At 38.6% G+C, this 20819-nt stretch overlaps 1 protein-coding gene across 12 annotated transcripts in view; it reads right to left on the bottom strand.

Moving 5' to 3' along the window:
- Positions 1-20819, bottom strand: part of R3HCC1L (R3H domain and coiled-coil containing 1 like) — a 102180-nt gene that overhangs the window by 49348 nt on the left and 32013 nt on the right. For 3 of the 12 annotated variants that reach the window (XM_077947128.1, XM_077947123.1, XM_015147893.3), the window contains one exon: positions 1696-1792. The exons of 6 other annotated variants lie outside the window; for them this stretch is intronic. The gene's annotated coding sequence lies outside the window, so the exon portion shown is untranslated. Of the gene's footprint in view, positions 1-234; positions 327-1695; positions 1793-2584; positions 2662-20819 lie in introns of all 12 variants that reach the window. 3 more of the 12 variants (XM_077947124.1, XM_077947129.1, XM_077947130.1) reach the window with 2 other exon arrangements.

Raw genomic sequence — 20819 nt, 5'->3', positions numbered from 1 at the left:
AAGAAATACCTTACCATTTTTAGTTTCTCAATACCCAGCACCATTCCTGGCACATATGGCATTAAATAAGATGTTTGGTAAATAAATGAGCGCAAAAGCAAATGTGCCTGGCACAAAGCAGTATCAATTCAGATGTTTCTCCTTAATTTGAGATTCTGTGTGTGTGTGCATAAAAGGTATGTGCATTCTTGAACAACATTAAGAATTCCTTTGGCCAGGTACAGTGGCTCCTACCTGTAACCCCAGAACTTCTGGGAGGCCAAGGTGGGAGGATCACTTAAGTTCAGGAGTTTGAGACCAGCCTGGGCAACATACCGAGACTCTATCTGTACCAAAAAAAATTTTTTTAATTAGCTGGGTATGGTGGTGCACATCTGTAGTCCTAGCTACTTAGGAGGTTGAGGTAGGAGGATCATCTAAGCCCAGGAGTTTGAGGTTACACTGAACTAAGACCATGCTAATGCACTCCATCCTGGGCAACAGAACAAGACCTTATCTCTTTAAAAAAAAAAAAAAAAAAGATTTGTTATATCTTATCTCTTTGACTCAACTCACTAGCTATTTTCCTACTGAAGCAAACCTTTCTCAATTTGTATATATGATACATATCTATTTATAGAAAGAGATCTTATGTGCAAACTAATGATAACAGCAAAATTAAACCAGAGCCATATTTAAGCCCCCCATCCAACACCTACTTCATTCTTGTAAACCATAATTTCCTGCCACCATCAAAGAAATGATACTTTGTATTTTTACATTACTAGCCCTTTTTACAGATGGGAAATATGTAAACATAATCCAATTATGAGAAATGTTTAAGAGACCTAAGATTATGACTGTTTCTTAGATTATAAACACCTTATATGGGTTGATATGCCCTAATGTGAAAATCTGCAATCCAAAATGCTCCAAAGTCCAAAACTTTCCGAGCACTGACACGACACTCAAAGGAAATGCACATTGGAGCATTCCAGATTTCAGATTTTCAGGTTAGGGATGTTCAACTGTTAAATATAATGCAAGTATTCAAAAACAAACAAAAAAATCAAAATCAAAAACACTTCTGGTACCAAGCATTTCAGATAAGGGCTACTCAATCTGTAGCATGTTGGATTTAACAAACTGTACACGGCAATATAATTTAAACTTGTACCCTATCAAATAAGTCAATGAACAAAGCACTGGGTTAAGTGCTTGTATACATCATCTCATTTAACCTTTGTAACAACTCTTCAAGGTGTATATAATTATTATTACCATTTTACAGACAAATAAATGAAGACTCAAGGTTGTACACCTAGCTAGTAAGTATAGAAATCAGAATACACACCCAGCTTTAACTAATACCTGAGTTATTTAGCTACTCACAACTCTATCCCACAGTATACCCTCAACAAAGCAAAAAATTTTCTAAATCGTAACTGCCTAACTCTAACATTGTAATAATACACCATACTTGCTTTTAACTACATCCATCATTCTGAGAAGGAAAACTGATCGCCTCCATAAGCGCCACACCTACTTTCCCACCTTAACCACTGAAATCTTGAATCATATGAGAGCTGTTTATTACTAACATCTTTTTTCTGAAAACCATACTGTGCCCCTCCACTGCCATGAAAAACACTATTGACACCCACAGCAATGCTCTGTATAAAACTTGTCACAGCTATTAGTGGTAATTATCACTACCTTAGGTGACTCTGGAGTCTCAGAAGACTTGAACACTCTAATGTAAGTTTTAAAGGTTTATGTAAGATCCACCACACCAAATGCTGAGTAAAACCATCTGGAAAAAACAAGGAAATTACATGATTAAATATAGTTAAATGTCTCTCTACACGGAACAGCTATTTGAGAAGATCAATTGTATGCTATTTTTGTTCCAAAAGAGCAAGGTTTGCAGATTTTGTTTATATACCCATAGGCTAAACATCAAAACTGAAGGAACCAAACTGTCCTGTTTTTCTCAACACTCAAAGACAATCAGGCAAGAGAAGTTCATTTACCATGACTTACATATTATTTACATATTTTTTTCCTTTTCCCTTTTTCTGACTTACCTCCATGGCCTCAATGAATTTTGGGCCATACATAAAAGAGAATTATTAAAGTAAAAAGGGGTCATTTCTTCTACTCTCCCTCTGAAAGAAGGAAGGAAACTTGGAGGTTCTTCAGAAACATACCAAGATTTTTACTGGATACATCCCAAGTCTTCCTTCTTCCTCACTCTCTGTATTCAATCAATGGAAAAGTTCCACTGATCTTCACATCTGAGTAACTCTTTAATTTGCCTAGTTGTCCCTATCTCTAATGCCACTACTCCAAGTTAAAACAACACATGCAAATGCCTGGATTACTGAGGCAACCTAACTAACTAGTCTTGGTAACTGCTTTGCTTCTTTCCATTCACTCCTCACCTTCCATCCAAAATGACTTTTTCAAAACCATTAGCTACTCAGATGTCACCCTCCCTAAAGTCTTTCAATGACTTGCCATTGTTTTCATGATAAAATCAACTTAACATGGCTTAGAAGACTCTTCTTTCTAACCTGGCTCCAATCAATTTCTCCAGTCTTACCTTTTGTCACTTCTGTCTTCATATGCTTTATAGCCACATAGCTCTTCTTCCAGATTCTCAAACTCTTCATGTTGGTTCTGTGGATTTGTTTTGCATCTTAGCTACTGGATAATCTCTTCCTTCCCCACGTACTCTGCTTCCCCACAGCCTCCCAGCCATCTTTAACCTCATTCCTACATAACCTTTATGTCTACATCACAGTTCTTTCTCTGAGAAGCCTTACCTAATCATTCTAGGTAAGACTGGGTGCCTCCTTCCACATACTTCTCCTATTACAGCTCTTACCATTACTTTAGTATAATTACTTCTTTAATTATCCAGTCTTCCTCATTAAACTACATGCTCATTAGAAAAGGGATTATTATGGGTACTTGCCCATCCTTATATCCCCCAACACTGAGCACAGTGCCTAGACACATAGCACAGACCTGACGTTTTTATATTGAATAAATGAGCAAACAAAAATAAAAATTTGGAGGAAAAAACTGAAAGGAACAGATTTAAAAGATATTTTAACCATCAAATATCTCATATCAATAGACATCCTCAAGAAATAAATGGGACTTCTAGATTCTGCTTAGGATGTAGAAAGGTAGAAAGTATGTCATTTTCACCCTTAAAACAAAGTAAAAGATGGATGCTGTGCAAAATCACAAATTTTCTTGAACCCAGCACAAAAGGTAACTTTAAATCTAAGTAACCGATCTAAAATCTAAAGACAGACAGGATTTTGAAGGGAGAGATGGGACATGAGCACTACTTTACCTATTGTAAACACCAGACACCATACAAGCCAACAAGAACTTGGTTAAACAAATTTTTTTAATTCCTGCAAGCCAAATGTGGACCTGCAGCTAGGGGAAGCAAACGAAACAAAAAAACCCTCTACCCCACTTAAAGAAGGGGCAGGATCTTTGAAAAAGCCCCATACCTGAGACCCAGAGAAAATGGAAACATCTAGCTAAAACTGAGACTAGAAAAATCCAACACAAAATGTCCTCCCCATCTCCCTGAATCAAAAGCAGGCTAGTAAGTCTCAAACAACATGTAACAGCAATGTACTACAGTCAGGTGTCACGTAATGACAGGGATATGGTCTGAGAAATGCATCATTAGGTGATTTCATTGTGAGAACATCACAGAGTATACTTACACAGACAAAGACAGTATAGCCTGGTACACACCTAGACTATACAGTATAGTATAGTATTGGTCTTAGGCTACTAAACTCTACAGCATGTTACTGTACTGAATACTGCAGGCAACTGTAACACAATGGTAAGTATTTTGTTTATCTAAATATAGAAAGGTACAGTTAAAATATGGTATTATAATCTTAGGGGACCATCATCATATATGCAGTCTGCTGTTGGCCAAAACATTGTTATGTAGCGAATGACTGTTCCTGAGCAAAGAGCTAAAGCATGGAGAAATACCTTCTCTGAGATGCAAGTTCAAAGGGAAGACCTAAAGCTGAGGGTAGAGCAGACATTAAGAAAAACTCTCTGGCAAACTAAATCCTACCCTAAACACGAAGTAATGCTAGAGAAACTTGAAGCCTGTGGTAAATTAAAGGTAACCTAGCAATAACAATCCCCCAACACTCCTTCCCACTATACACACACACATACACACATACACATACACACACGTCTCAGGAAAAGACAAAGCATGTCCATTTCCAGGCATAAATACTATTTAACTGGCTCTCTACACAAAATGTCCAGATTTCAACCAAAAAAAAAAAAAAAACAGAAAAGAAGCAAAGAAAAAAAAACAAAACACAAAACCACACTGGCAAGAGACAAAACAATCAATAGAACCAGATTTGGACACAACCATCATGTTAGAACTATCAAACACAGAATTTATAGGTTAAATGCTCTAACAAAATATGTAGATAACATGCATACACAGATGTGTAATTTAAGCACAGGGAAGGAAACAGTAAGAAGAAATCAAATGGAAATGCTAGAAATAAAAATATAGTAACAGAGATGAAAGCTTTCAACAACCTTATCAGAAGACCAAGACAGTCATAGAATCAGTAAAGACCAACAGAAACTACCCCAAAAAAACATAACAAGAGAATGAAAAACAGAGAAGAGAACATCCAAGTGCTATGGGACGATATCAAATACTCTAACATATGTGTAACTGGAATTCTAGAAAGACAGTAAGACAGAAACAAAATATAAAGAGATAACCAAAGTTTTTCAAAATTAATACAAAAGAATCCAAAAAGCTCAGAGAACACGAGGTAGCATCAAATAAACAAACAATAACAACAACAAAAATTCACAATTAGACACATCATATTCAAACTGATGGGGAAAAAAATCAAAGATAAAGAGAAAACTTTGAAGGCTGCCAGAGTTTAAAAAAAAAAAAAAAAAAAAAAAAGACATAATACAATGGAACAGGATAAGAACTTTCAGAAACTATGAAAGCCAGATGCCACTGAAGTGCTGAAAGAAAAAACTCTCAATGCAGAAATCTATATCCATGAAAATATCTTTTAAACTGAAGAAGAAATAAAAAATGTTCAGGCTTGTGGTCCATTCCAAGATGGCCAAATAGAAACAGCTCCAGTCTGCAGCTTCCAGTGTGACTGATGCAGAAGATGGGTGATTTCTGCATTTCCAACTGAGGTACCTGGTTCATCTCACTGGGACTGGTTGGACAGTGGGCGCAGCCCAGGGAGGGCGAGCCGAAGCAGGGCGGGGCGTCGTCTCACCCGGGAAGTGCAAGGGGTCCGGGGATTTCCCTTTACTAGCCAAGGGAAGCCGTGACAGACTGTACCAGGAAAACTGGGACACTGCCACCCAAATACTGCGCTTTTCCAATGATCTTAGCAAATGGCACACCAGGAGATTATACCCCACGCCTGGCTCAGCAAGTCCCACACCCACAGAGCCTTGCTCACTGCTAGCGCATCTGAGATTGAACTGCCAGGCGGCAGCCTGGCTCGGGGAGGGGCATCCACCATTGCAGAGTAATGGTAAACAAAGTGGCCAGGAAGCTCAAACTGGATGGAGCCCACTGCAGCGTAAGGAGGCTTGCAGGCCTCTGTAGACTCCACCTCTGGGGGCAGGGCATAGATGAACAAAAGGCAGCAGAAACTTCTGCAGACTTAACGTCCCTGTCTGGCAGCTCTGAAGACAGCAGAAGTTCTCCCAGCACAGTGTCTGAACTGTGAGAATGGACAGACTGCCTTCTCAATTGGGTCCCTGACCCCCGTGTAGCCTAACTGGGAGACACCTCCCAGTAGGGGCCAACTGACACCTCATATTCATACTCATACTCAGAGGGTGCCCCTCTGAGACGGAGCTTCCAGAGGAAGGATCAGGCAGGAATATTTGCTGTTCTGCAATATTTGCTGTTCTACAGCCTCCACTGGTGATACCCAGGCAAACAGGGTCTGGAGTGGACCTCCAGCAAACTCCAACAGACCTGCAGCTGAGGGCCCTGACTGTTAGAAGGAAAATTAACAAATAGAAAGGAATAGCATCAACATCAACAAAAAGGACATCCACACCAAAACCCCATCTGTAGGTCACTATCATCAAAGAGCAAAGGTAGATAAAACCACAAAGATGGAGAGAAACCAGAGCAGAAAAGCTGAAAATTCTAAAAACCAGAGCGACTCTTCTCCTCCAAAGGATCACAGCTCCTCGCCAGCAATGGAACAAAGCTGGACGGATAACAACTTTGACAAGCTGACAGAAGTAGGCTTCAGAAGAGTGGTAATAACAAACTTCTTCAAGCTAAAGGAGGATGTTCAAACCCATCGCAAGGAAGCTAAAAATCTTGAAAAAAGATTAGACAAATGGCTAAGGAGAATAAACAGCATAGAGAAGACGTTAAATGACCCGATGGAGCTGAAAACCATGGCACGATAACTATGTGACGCATGCACAAGCTTCAGTAGCCAATTCGATCAAGTGAAAGAAAGGGTATCTGTGATTGAAGATCGAATTAATGAAATGAAGTGAGAAGTTTAGAGAAAAAAGAGTAAAAAGAAATGAACAAAGGCTCCAAGAAATATGGGACTATGTGAAAAGACCAAATCTACATGTGATTAGTGTATCTGAAAGTGACGGGGAGAATGGAACCAAGTTGGAAAACACTCTTCAGGATATTATCCAAGAGAACTTCCCCAGCCTAGCAAGGTAGGCCAACATTCAAATTCAGGAAATACAGAGAACGCCACAAAGATTATTCCTCGAGAAGAGCAACTGCAAAACACATAATTGTCAGATTCACCAAGGTTGAAATAAAGGAAAAAATGTTAAGGGCAGTCAGAGAGTAAGGTCGGGTTACCCACAAAGGAAAGCCCGTCAGACTAACAGCAGATCTCTCGGCAGAAACTCTACAAGCCAGAAGACAGTGGGGGCCAATATTCAACATTCTTAAAAGAATTTTCAACCCCGAATTTCATATCCAGCCAAACTAAGCTTCATAAGTGAAGGAGAAATAAAATCCTTTACAGACAAGTAAATGCTGAGAGATTTTGTCACCACCAGAGCTCCTAAAGGAAGCACCAAACATGGAAAGGAACAACCGGTACTAGCCATAGCAAAAACATGCCAAATTGTAAAGACCATCAATGATAGGAAGAAACTGCATCAACTAACGGGCAAAATAACCAGCTAACATCATAATGACAGGATCAAATTCACACATAACAATATTAACCTTAAATGTAAATGGGCTAAATGCCCCAATTAAAAGACACAGACTGGCAAATTGGATAAAGACTCAAGATCCATCAGTGTGCTATATTCAGGAGACCCATCTCACATGCAGAGACACATACAGGCTCCAAATAAAGGGATGGAGGAAGATCTACCAAGCAAATGGAAAGCAAAAAAAAAAAAGCAAGGGTTGCAATCATAATCTCTGATAAAACAGACTTTAAACCAACAAAGATCAAAAGAGACAAAGAAGGCCATTACATAATGGTAAAGGGACCAATTCAACAAGAAGAGCTAACTATCCTAAATATATATGCACCCAATACAGGAGCACCCAGATTCATAAAGCAAGTCCTTAGAGACCTACAAAGAGACTTAGACTCCCACACAATAATGAGAGACTTTAACATCCCACTGTCAATATTAGACAGATCAACGAGACACAAGGTTAACAAGGATATCCAGGACTTGAACTCAGCTCTGCACCAAGCAGACCTGACATCTACAGAACTCTCCACCCAAAATCAACAGAATATACATTCTTCTCAATACCACGTCACACTTGTTCCAAAACTGAACACACAGTTCGAAGTAAAGTACTCCTCAGCAAATCTAAAAGAACAGAAATCACAACAAATTGTCTCTCAGACCACAGTGCAATCAAATTAGAACTCAGGATTAAGAAACTCACTCAAAACCACACAACTGCATGGAAACTGAACAACCTGCTCCTGAATGACTACTGGGTAAATAACGAAATGAAGGCAGAAATAAAGATGTTCTTTGAAACCAATGAGAACAAAGACACAACATACCAGAATCTCTGGGACACATTTAAAGCAGTGTGTAGAGGGAAATTTACAGCACTACATGCCCACAAGAGAACGCAGGAAAGATCTAAAATGGACACCCTAACATCAGAATTAAAAGAACTAGAGAAGCAAGAGAAAACAAATTCAAAAACTAGCAGAAGGCAAGAAATAACTAAGATCAGAGCAGAACTGAAGGAGATACAGACACAAAAACCCTTCAAAAAATCAATGAATCCAGGAGCTGGTTTTTTGAAAAGGTCAACAAAATTGATAGACCGCTAGCAAGACTAATAAAGAAGAAGAGAAGAATCAAATAGACGCAATAAAAAATGATAAAGGGGATATCATCACTGATCCCACAGAAATACAAACTACTATCAGAGAATACTATACATACCTCAACGCAAATAAACCAGAAAATCTAGAAGAAATGGATAAATTCCTGGACACACACACCCTCCCAAGACTAAACCAGGAAGAATTTGAATCCCTGAATAGACCAATAACAGGCTCTGAAATTGAGGCAATAATTAATAGCCTACCAACTAAAAAAAGTCCAGGACCAGAAGGATTCACAGTTGAATTCTACCAGAGGTACAAACAGAAGCTGGTACCATTCCTTCTGAAACTATTCCAATCAATAGAAAAAGAGGGAATCCTCCCTAACTCATTTTATGAGGCCAGCATCATCCTGATACCAAAGCCTGACAGAGGCACAACAAAAAAAGAGAATTTTAGACCAATATCCCTCATGAACATTGATTCAAAAATCCTCAATAAAATACTGGCAAACCGAATCCAACAGCAAATCAAAAAGCTTATCCACCAAGATCAAGTTGGCTTCATCCCTAGGATGCAAAGCTGGTTCAACATACACAAATCAATAAACGTAATCCATCACATAAACAGAACCAAAGACAAAAACCACATGATTATCTCAATAGATGCAGAAAAGGCCTTCAACAAAATTCAACAGTCTTTCATGTTAAAAACTCTCAATAAATTCGGTACTGATGGAACGTACCTCAAAATAATAAGAGCTATTTATGACAAACCCACAGCCAATATCATACTGAATGGGCAAAAACTGGAAGCATTCCCTCTGAAAACTGGCAGAAGACAGGGATGCCTTCTCTCACCACTCCTATTCAACATAGTGTTGGAAGTTCTGGCCAGGGCAATTACGCAAGAGAAAGAAATAAAGGGTATTCAATTAGAAAAAGAGGAAGTCAAATTGTCCCTGTTTGCAGATGACATGACTGTATATTTAGAAAACCCCATTGTCTCAGCCAAAAATCTCCTTAAGCTGATAAGAAACTTCAGCAAAGTCTCAGGATACAAAATCAATGTGCAAAAATCACAAGTATTCCTATGCACCAATAACAGACAGAGAGTCAAATGACGAGTGAACTCCCATTCACAGTTGCTACAAAGAGAATAAAATACCTAGGAATCCAACTTATAAGGGATGTGAAGGACCTCTTCAAGGAGAACTACAAACCACTGCTCCACAAAATAAAAGAGGACACAAACGAATCGAAGAACATTCCATGCTCATGGATAGGAAGAATCAATATCGTGAAAATGGCCACAGGGCCCAAGGTAATTTATAGATTCAATGCCATCCCCATCAAGCTACCAATGACTTTCTTCACAGAATTGGAAAAAGCTACTTCAAAGTTCATATGGAACCAAAAATGAGCCCGCATTGCCAAGACAATCCTAAGCCAAAAGAACAAAGCTGGAGGCATCATGCTACCTGACTTCAAACTATACTCCAAGGCTACAGTAACAAAAACAGCATGGTACTGGTACCAAAACAGAGATATAGACCAATGGAACAGAACAGAGGCCTCAGAAATAACACCACATATCTACAACCATCTGATCTTTGACAAACCTGACAAAAACAAAAAATGGGGAAAGGATTCCCTATTTAATAAATGGTGCTGGGAAAACTGGCTAGCCATATGTAGAAAGCTGAAACTGGATCCTTTCCTTTTACCTTATACAAAAACTAATTCAAGATGGATTAAAGACTTAAATGTTAGACCTAAAACCGTAAAAACCCTAGAAGAAAACCTAGGCAATACCATTCAGGACATAGGGATGGGCAAGGACTTCCTGACTAAAACACCAAAAGCAATGGCAACAAAAGCCAAAATACACAAATGGAATCTAATTAAACTAAAGAGCTTCTGCACAGCAAAAGAAACTACCATCAGAGTGAACAAGCAACCCACAGAACGGGAGAAAATTTTTGCAATCTACCCATCTGACAAAGGGATAATATCCAGAATCTACAAAGAACTTAAATTTGCAAGAAAAAAATCAAACAACCCCATCAAAAAGTGGGCAAAGGATATGAACAGACACTTCTCAAAATAAGGTATTTATGCAGCCAACAGACACATGAAAAAATGCTCATCATCACTGGTCATCAGAGAAATGCTAATAAAAAGCACAATGAGATACCATCTCACACCAATTAGAATGGCGATCATTAAAAAGTCAGGAAACAACAGGTGCTGGAGAGGATGTGGAGAAACAGGAACACTTTTAAACGGTTGATGGCAGAGTAAACTAGTTCAACCACTGTGGAAGACAGTGTGGCAATTCCTCAAGGATCTAGAACTAGAAATACCATTTGACCCAGTGATCCCATTACTGGGTATATACCCAAAGGATTATACATCACGGTACTATAAAGACACATGCACACGTATGTTTACTGTGGCACTATTCACAGTAACAAAAACTTGGAACCGATCCAAATGTCCACCAATGATAGACTGGATTAAGAAAATGTGGCATATGTACACCATGGAATACCATGCAGCCAAAAGAAAGGATGAGTTCATGTCCTTTGTAGGGACATGGATAAAGCTGGAAACCATCATTCTGAGCAAACTAACACAAGGACAGAAAACCAAACACCTCATGTTCTCACTCATAGGTGGGAATTGAACAATGAGAACACTCGGACACAGGGCAGGGAACATCACACACTGGGGCCTGTCATAGGGTGGGGGCGTGGGGGAGGGATAGCATTAGGACAAATACCTAATGTAAAAGACGAGTTAATGGATGCAGCAAATCAACATGGCACATATATACATATGTAACAAACCTACACATTGTGCACATGTACCCTAGAACTTAAAGTATAATAGATAAACTAATTAATTAATTTTTAAAAGTTCAGGCAAAATATAATTCACCATAAAAGACTAAAAAAATAAAATACATGATTATTTCAATAGATGTACATAAAATATTTGACAAAAATCAACATCCATCCAGTAAACTAGGAATAGAACTTTCTCATCCTAATAAATGTTATCTACAAAAAAAAGCAGAGCAATAAAAACCTATAGCTTATATTATACTTGAAGAACCAAATTCTTTCCCCATAAGATGCAAAAACAAAGTAAAGATGACCACACTTGCCACTTTTATTTGACATTAAAATGGAGGTTTCAGCCAGTGCAGCAAGGCAGAAAAAAATATAAAAGACATCCAGATTGGAAGAAAGAAGTAATACTGTCTTTATCTGCAGGTGACATAATCTTCTGCATAGAAATCCCATAGAATCTATAAGAAAGCTACCAGAACTAAGTAAGTTTAGCAAGGTCATAAGGATACAAGCAGTTCTATATTCTATCAATGAAAAAAACTGAAAATTGAAGAGTATCATTTACATTAGCACTCAAAAACATGAAATGCTTAGGCATAAAACTAACAGAGTATGTGTACAATCTACCCTGAAAACTAAAATACATTGATAAGACATCAAAAATCTAAAGAAAGATAATAAATGAGATGCCTCAATATTTAAGATGTCAGTTCTCCCCAAAATGATCTTTAGAATTAAATCAGAATCCAGAAGGACTTTCTACAGAAATTAAGAAGCTGATTCTAAAATGGATATGAAGAGGCACAGGAAATGGAATCACCACAGTAACTTTGAAAAGGAACAAAGATAGATTTCAAGTTCACTATAAAGCTACAATAATCAGGTGTCATAGTGGAGAAAGGATAAATATATAGATGAATGAAACGGAGTAAGAGTCCAGAGAAAGACTCGCACATATATGAACAACTGATTTTCAAGACATGTATAAAGGAAATTCTATGAAAAAGAGAGTCCTTCCAAAAAATGGTGCCAAAACAAGTAGAAATTCATTTCCAACAACAAAAACTGTATCTATACCTCACACCACATATAAAAACTAACAAAATGAATCACAGAGCTAAATGTAAACCTACAATTTTAACACTGCTATACATAAATATAGAACCAAATCTTTGGGATTTTTGGTTTAGCAAAGGTTTCTTAGACATAACATCAAAAGCATGATCCATAAAATAATTTTTTTTATTATACTTTATGTTCTAGGGTACATGTGCACAACGTGCGGGTTTGTTACATATGTATACATGTGCCATGTTGGTGTGCTGCACCCATTAACTCGTCCTTTACATTAGGTATATCTCCTAATGCTACCCCCCCCACTCCCCTGACCCCACAATAGGCCCCGGTGTGTGATGTTCCCCTTCCTGTGTCCAAGTGATCTCATTGTTCAATTCCCACCTATGAGTGTTAAATCAATAAACTCGACTTCATCGAAATTCAAACTTCTGCTCTTCAAAGACATGTAAGAGAATTGTAAAAAGCCACAAACGGCAAGAAAATTTGCAAATCACATCTGATAAGGAACTTTCATCCAGAATCTCAAAACTCAGTGTCAAAAAAACAACAAAATAATTTAAGAATACTTCACCAAAGAAGATATAAGGATGGCAAAAAAGATGTTAAAAATCATTTATCATTAGAGAAATACAATTCCAATTACACAACATCCTGGAAAATACAAAACTGTAGAGACAGCAAACATACCACTGGTTGCCAGAAGCTTGGGATCAGGTAAGGGGCTGACTATAAAGTGACAAGGGAATTTTTTGGATTGATGGAACTGCTCTCTCTGCATTTTAATTGTATGGGAGTTACACAACTGTATGTTTGTCAAAATTCACAAAATGTACTCCACGAAAGGTGAAGTTTGCCATATATAATCTTAAGTTTTTTAATGAAAAAAATGACACCTCTTTAAAATTCCTGCCAAAATATAGCTGACAGCACTGACCCTTTAATTTCTGACTCTTGGCTTTAAAATATGCCTATCTAGTAGCCAGTGAATAATCAGTATAGCCTTAATGAAGTTATCTGTAAGACTGATGGTTTCTTTCTTAAATCTTGAGGCTATAGTCTTTCCCAATTTAATTCTGCAGTCATTACTTAAAACTTAATTGACTGACTCAACTTTGCACGTGTTAACAATGAGAACCTTGGTCTCCTTTGACTGTCAACTCTATCATCTCCTACATATACAACCAAACTACAAAATCCTTTGCACTGCAATCAGGCACATATACAAAACTATATTTTTAATTTGAACGGTTTTATTTTGAACTATAGAGGAAAAGAGGGCTCCAAGAATGCCGAGGTAATTTGGCAATTCCAAATAACATTAGGAACATCAATATGTAAGAATTTTTTCTAAAATACATTTTTTTCCAAACTTTCTCACTCAAAACCTTAGATTCACCACCAAAGCATACAAATAAAAACTAAGCTTACCTTGCATTCAAGATTTTCCATGATTTGGTGTCAATCTACTATTTCAATAATGTAGCTATCATTCTCAGACACAAAGTCTCCATTCTAGGCAGGATGGCCTCATTGTCTGCTCCTTCCAACTTCTGAATGCCCTCCTTGATAATGTGTAATGCCCTCCTAAATGAGTTGGGTTTAAACTGAGATACCTCATTGTCGTTATATCACTCTCATTATATACTACTTTATATTCTTATTCAACTGTTTCATTTATGAATGCTATCTCACACTCTATAAGTTTCTTGAGGGCAGACAGTATCTTTCATATGCTTCTTTTATCCCTGGGAATACAATAAATATTCACAGAAAAATTAATGTAAGAACTGATTTTAAATTACTTTAGATCTTATACTAATTTAAAATTAACTTGATAACTTCCTGGAAGTTTATTTTGTACTTTGAGAAACTGAGGCAAGGGGCACTACACTTTGTTCCCTGAGATCTCAGCTGTATCACATTCATCTTCATATCTCCAGAGTTGAATACAGTGTCTGACACATGAAAAATATTAATTAAATAGTTAACTAAATTTCACTTTCTAAGGCCACAAAGTAAGAAATGGAATCCTGAAGTTATAGTCCAATTCTCCCAATATTATATTAGTACTTTGAAATGTTCTCTAATTTCTCATATTTGTTCACATATTCTCCCTGAATATACTACAAGTATAGCAAACACAAAAGTTGTTCTATCTTCTCTTTTTTAAAGCTCAAAAAGCAACCATTGCAATATTGAGTGCATGCATAGTAGGTAGGCAATATTCCTATCAGATTTCTTAAAAAGCAACATACAGGCAGCTCACAGACACTTCTCTGCCCCATGTAAAAACATGTTAGTTACTCTTCCTATTGGGAAGATTTATTTTTCATCATCTTTGGCACAAGTTCTAGAATGCTATCTGCCAGGCCCCATGCCCCAATAAATACGCATCCACAAGCAATTGTGGAGATAGATAGCTTATGAGGAGGGGGCACTCTTTGGTCAGGTCCCAGTGCTAACCTGTGGTTAGGGGGAAAAAAGAGTAGGGGGAGGGGTGTGGCCCTGTGATTAATCACTGCCCACTCTGCTTCGGGGTATTTATCACAGCCCGCTGTCAGGTAAATCACTGGAAAAACACCTCTTCAGTAATTAATGTGAAGTGACGGATGGACAGCCCCTGGGCCCATTAATCAGGAACATCAGCAGCCTACTGAGATTATGAATGTCAGGATGCATAAACTGCCGGTGGATCAATAGGCCCAGGAATTCATCCAAGGCTCTCATTTCTGAAGCATCTCCGGTACATTAGGCTCCCTCTACCCTTCCCCCAATCTGAAGTGAAAAGCAAGGTTTCAGAACAAAGAGCAGGAGCTGAGGTCTAAAGTGACCAGTGAGAGAAAGCAGTCAAGGAAGCTGGCCATGACTAGGGATGGTACCAGGACAGGCAACATGAGCACAGAGCTGTACTAAGAAGCTCTCTCAGAAGGCTCAATGTTCCTGCAAAAGAACCAGGGAAGACATGGTACACAACCAATTATTCAGAGCCTAATTGTCCATTTTAGGGATCATCAGTTTCTTGCTTCGAATTTTTTACCCATTTCCCCATCTACATTTTCTTGCCTTTCATATTAGCACCACCAAAGAGAGTAGAGAGAAATGAGAGAATGAAAATTCCATTTTTGCAACCTAACAATCTAGGTAAAAATTTGTATTTACGAAGAAAAACAAGAATTTATATAAAATGAAATCAGTAAATTACCTTTACCTCATCCCTAAATATCACAATGACAGAATTACTAGAAGTACCCCAAGTGTTAAGCAAAAATATTCCCCACCAAAAGGCTCTGCTCAACCTGTAAAATAGTCTGGAGCTGAAAAACTATTTCTGTCTACTTGTCATCCCAAGTTTAGTCAAATTGTGTATGGGAAGTAAGCTTGGGCTACAGCCTCATACTGAATACATTCTAGGCTGGCAGTGACGGGAAGGAGGCTGCACTTGCTGCCACATCCCGCCAAACCCCAGTGCTGTGCTTTGTGGTCAGACTCAGGCCAGGGCTGCAATTGTTGGTTAGAAAGTAGCTCAGAGTTACGGCTGCCTGTTCCGCTAAATCTCATTTCATCCTACTGATGGATGGATGGACAGATGGCTGCCTGGTGAAAGCAGCATTATCAGCCAGCTTCTATGGAGCCTCTGGATGATGGATAGCCCTCTTTCTACCTTCTCCAAACCACCATCGATCCAAGCCATATTTCAGCGGTCAGAAGCCCAGTAATATTAAGACACACAATCAAGTTAAGTTACTTGCAAGTGTAAACCTCTAGAACAGAAATCCTAACACCTCAGCTTTGCTGTCATGAACCAAACTAAAAACGTTACAGTTTCGTTCTTTCTAGCTGCTAACCCAATGAATTCCAACAGCTCAAGCCCAAAGGGAACAGCTGGGCTCCATTCCTAGCAGTTTCCCGAAAAGCTAGTTTGTCTGCCAAATTTTTTACTAGCCAGTTCATTTCTGTGAAATGAACTCTGCAGCAGTAGTGAACAGATCTGTGAATATGCGTATATCCTGTGGAGTATAAAGCTATTAGAACCATCAAACAACCTAGAGTTTGTCAATGATATAATCACCAGCCTCAAACATGTGTAGAGCCTTAGACATACCAAATAGACCTTCTCTACCAACACCAACGATAGTGATTAAAACCAGGACAGATTAAAATTATCTTTTGAACATAATCCTAAAATGTTGTTTCTACCCAATCAGCTTGACTGGCTTCTACTCTCTTGTGTACATATCGCAGTAAGTACTAATCCTTGCCTGCTTTCACAAGCACACTTCTGAGTCCATTTGCTTTGTCACATTCTAGACACTCATCTCAGCTTGTCTGGGTATTTAGACTACCATGCCTTTCCTTGTTCCTTCCATCTTATCATCCTGAGCTCTCAGACAGCAACTTGGACTTGTATAACTGAATATTGTGTCAAAGTTATTTCCACTGGTGTGGCTGGAAGAAATAGATTCTGACTCCAGCTTCATGACATAGGTTCCCAGAACCTACATGCCCTCTTTTGCTAAGCTTACTTATCCCCAAATGACGACTTCTCAAAATGTCTCACTATTAACTATACCCGAACAGCTTGGCCTGGCTCCCCCTAGTCTTGGCCCCTCTTGAATGAACCACTGCCATCCTGAGCCTACATTCACAGAAAATTAGTTTGTATTTGTTTATGGGGCTAAAAAAATGCCACGGTGGAGTAGTAACTGTCTTTCTACTTGGTGTTATGGTAGTTTACTTAATACTTTAATATTTAAGCCTTAACAACATCTACAGCTCTGTTTCTATCAAAAAAGAACATGCTATTGTTGAAGATACTACTTTATTAAAGTGTTGTATTAAGAATAGCACTGCCCTTCAAATAAACTTTAAAGAATTTTTACAGAGCCTTAGAATTAGACTTACTGAAAGGGACTGTATAGGTCAGAATTCAACATCCTAGTTTTTCAGATAAAGATACTGGAATTCAAAATTGTAATGTCGGTGGTTACATAGATATTAAGTGGCAATGCAAGACTGGAACCTTAGTTACAATTATAAGGGCTGTACTCATTCTGCTATATTTCTCAGACATTCTGTTTTCATCCTTGGAATTTCAGAAAGAGTGAAGGCAACGAGGGTTAAGTGTTGTGTGCGTGCCTATGTGTTTTGGGGAAGGAAGATGGCCACAAATAATTAAGTGTGGTGACCTATACTATTGTGCTTCCCATCGAGGCTACCCATAGGTCATCTGAAAGCCATTCATTATTTTATAGAACAAAACTGGATGACTACTTGACAATTAGATATGTCTATTCCTTTCTTCTCCTTTCTTTAATATCTGCCCCAGTCCTACCCACAAAGTTTTGAGAAGAAAAAAGCAGAAAGATAATAAATGCAAGTAGAATCAGACAACAAGAGGCTCTATGACTTAACATAAATGAACAGAGGAGCAATGTGTCCTCTTCATTTCCAAGAACGCCACATTCTGGTCAAATACAGAGCACAATTTCAATGACTGGACTTCACCCTCTGGTGGCCAAAATGTGTCACTACTACATTTCCCAGTTTCTAAGCTACCTCCATACCCATCTTCAAATCTTACAGCTGAAGCCAGGCACAGTGGCTCACGCAGGCAATCCCAGCACTCTGGGAAGCCGAGGTGGGAGTACTGCCTGAGGTCAGGAGTTCAAGACCAGCCTGGGCGACACAGCAAGACTGTCTCTAAAAAATTAAAATAAGATAGAAAATTAGCTGAGAATGGTAGCGCATATCTGTAACCCTCACTACTTGGAAGCCTGAGGCAGGGAGACTGCTTGAGCCCATGAATTTGAGGGTGCAGTGAACTATGATTGTGTCACTATACTCCAGCCTGGGTGACAGAGCAAGACCCAGTCTCAAAACAAACGGACAAAAAGCTTATAGCTGAAAAGAGCCTTTGAAAACCATCTGGTTGAGGGATTTATCTAAGACTATTTGAGTGGTAGTAACTAAGACTAGAACCCAGATTGTCTATCAACTAAACTAGCAGTTTTACCACTATTATAGCTGTATTATCAGTTTTCCACCAAGTATATGCTCAGGATATAGGAAGTTAATTGTGCTGAAAAAATAATCACATAATGCACATCAAATCCAAATATATTATCCACACTAATGCTCATTACCATCAAGGATAAATGATTGGGGTGATTTTTCCATCCCATTCCCTCAAAAATGTGCCTCATACACTGGACAAGACTTCTACCGTGACTATCTTGGCACAAGAAAAAAACTTCAAACAATTCCCCAAAAAGGCACTCACTCTGGGGAAAAAAAAAAAACAAATAAGGTTATGTTAGGTGAGTAATAAGGAATGACAATTCTTTGAACTGTTAGTTTTATATATTCCCAAAGCTCATATAAAGGCTGATTTATTTGCATTAAGCAAATACATTTTAGAAAAAACAGTTTTTTAGACTCATTTGCAAAGCTATCTTAAACCAAGACAAAGATTCTTATCTTTCATTTTAAATAAAAAGTCTTTTTATAGTTTCTACTTAGTTAAGAAAGAACTATTAAGCCATGCCCAAGAGAACAATGACATATTTTTCCAAATCTGCCGCAATAAACCATGTCTAATTGTGTTTTCTTTTTTTTTTTTTTTTTTTTTTGACGCGGAGTCTTGCTCTGTGCCCCAGGCTGGAGTGCAGTGGCGCGATCTCGGCTCACTGCAAGCTCCGCTCCCCCGGGTTCACGCCATTCTCCTGCCTCAGCCTCCCGAGCAGCTGGGACTACAGGCGCCCGCCACCTCGCCCGGCTAATTTTCTTGTATTTTTAGTAGAGACGGGGTTTCACCGTGTTAGCCAGGATGGTCTCGATCTCCTGACCTCATGATCCGCCCGTCTCGGCCTCCCAAAGTGCTGGGACCACAGGCTTGAGCCACCGCGCCCGGCCTTGTGTTTTCTGTTTCATTACAGTTTAGGCCCTACAAGCAAAAGTGAAGTAGTGGTAGAGTAGTGCCATTAGTAGTAGCAGAGGAAGAGAAAGAATAATAATCAGCTACCATTTACTGAGTGCTTACTATGTGACAGGGACTGTGGTAAACATTGCATATTCATTATCTCATTTGGTTCCAACTATAGTACTACGAGATAGCTATGATTAACCCAATTTTATATCTGAAGCTTAAATAACTAAAGATCACACAACTTCTAAGTGTTGGTTGGGATTTCAAAGTCTCTGCACTTAACTACTATATTAGACTGCCTGATACTCAGCAGAATGGTCTCACAATGATGCATTAGTTTCATAAATATTCACAATTTGCTTAGAATCCATGTAACTGCAAAGCAACCAAAAAGAGTTCAAAGACTGCTGCCGTAAAAAGAGAAAACCAAGTAAGATAAGAATGAAAGACCTTTAATGCTTTCATAGTATGCCTATTTCCAATAACCTTCCAGACTTAAAAAGGCTGACAATAATTCACTATTGTCTCTGAAACTTCCTCATTCACCTTGCCTCACCCTCAAAGCCATATGGTAAAGAACCTCACCAGGTGTCAGGAGAGGAACACCCTCTCTTCTATTCCCCATAAGAATAATCTCTATACTTATTCCTACCAACTCCTCCAAGCATTTGAAAATGCTGTCCTTCTCTATGTCCCTTCTCCAGAGGCACATTTCAACATGGGACCACCAACCAGTGAAACTGGTAACACAGTTCTCACACTAGCAGAAGCTCAAAGTAGAAGGCAGAGTATACTTTCAAATCTTGAGTCTAAAACAGAAGAAACCTGTATATCAAATACCAACTGCAGATGGTATTTTCAGATGCAATCTTAAACAGAATATAATACAGTATTTTAATATTAGTCTGCCTTGGACATTTGTATTTATTGCCTCTGCCTCTCTGCCTGCAGCTGGACAAAGTATACAGCTTGCACAACTGGAAGAAACATTTCATGGAAACACTGAGTATCAAGACAACGAAAGATACAAGATACATGATTCCAGTAGGATCTTGGAGGTCCCAAAATACATAAACTGGCACAAAAAGGTCTTTCTCACAACATAACACAATTCATGCCCCCAGCGTATTTTATACTCCACTGGCTATAGTCGCCATGCATCAGCACCAACTGATTTCACGCTTTATAGGCTGGGAAACAGTCCGCAGCTTAGTCTTTTTCACACTCCACTGACAAGGTAACCCCACAACTCACCAATTTAACTGCTCCAAGTTTAATGTTAGCACATATTATTGACCACCTCAAAAGGCAGTCAGATAAAAAGCTTTAATATACTGAACAGCAATATGATATGTAATAGGAAGGTAGAGAGAAAAGTTTGCTTCCTACTCTGCATATGTAACTGGTGGTAGGGGGCAGGGAGAAAAGAAAAAAACTCCCTCTTAAAACTTCTTTCCCTCATTACACATCTGGAGGTTGGTCTGTTTCTACAGTTATTTGAAATTAGTTCCTCTCCTGGGTCTATTCTGGCTTTAACTGACATCCTATAGTTGACAATAAAGGAGCTCAAATGGATAAGGCTTTGGGA

Source organism: Macaca mulatta, chromosome 9 (genome assembly GCF_049350105.2).
Source record: "Macaca mulatta isolate MMU2019108-1 chromosome 9, T2T-MMU8v2.0, whole genome shotgun sequence".
Lineage (NCBI taxonomy): Eukaryota > Metazoa > Chordata > Mammalia > Primates > Cercopithecidae > Macaca > Macaca mulatta.
Note: the sequence above shows the minus strand (reverse complement) of the source record. Positions and strands in the feature narration are given on the sequence as shown.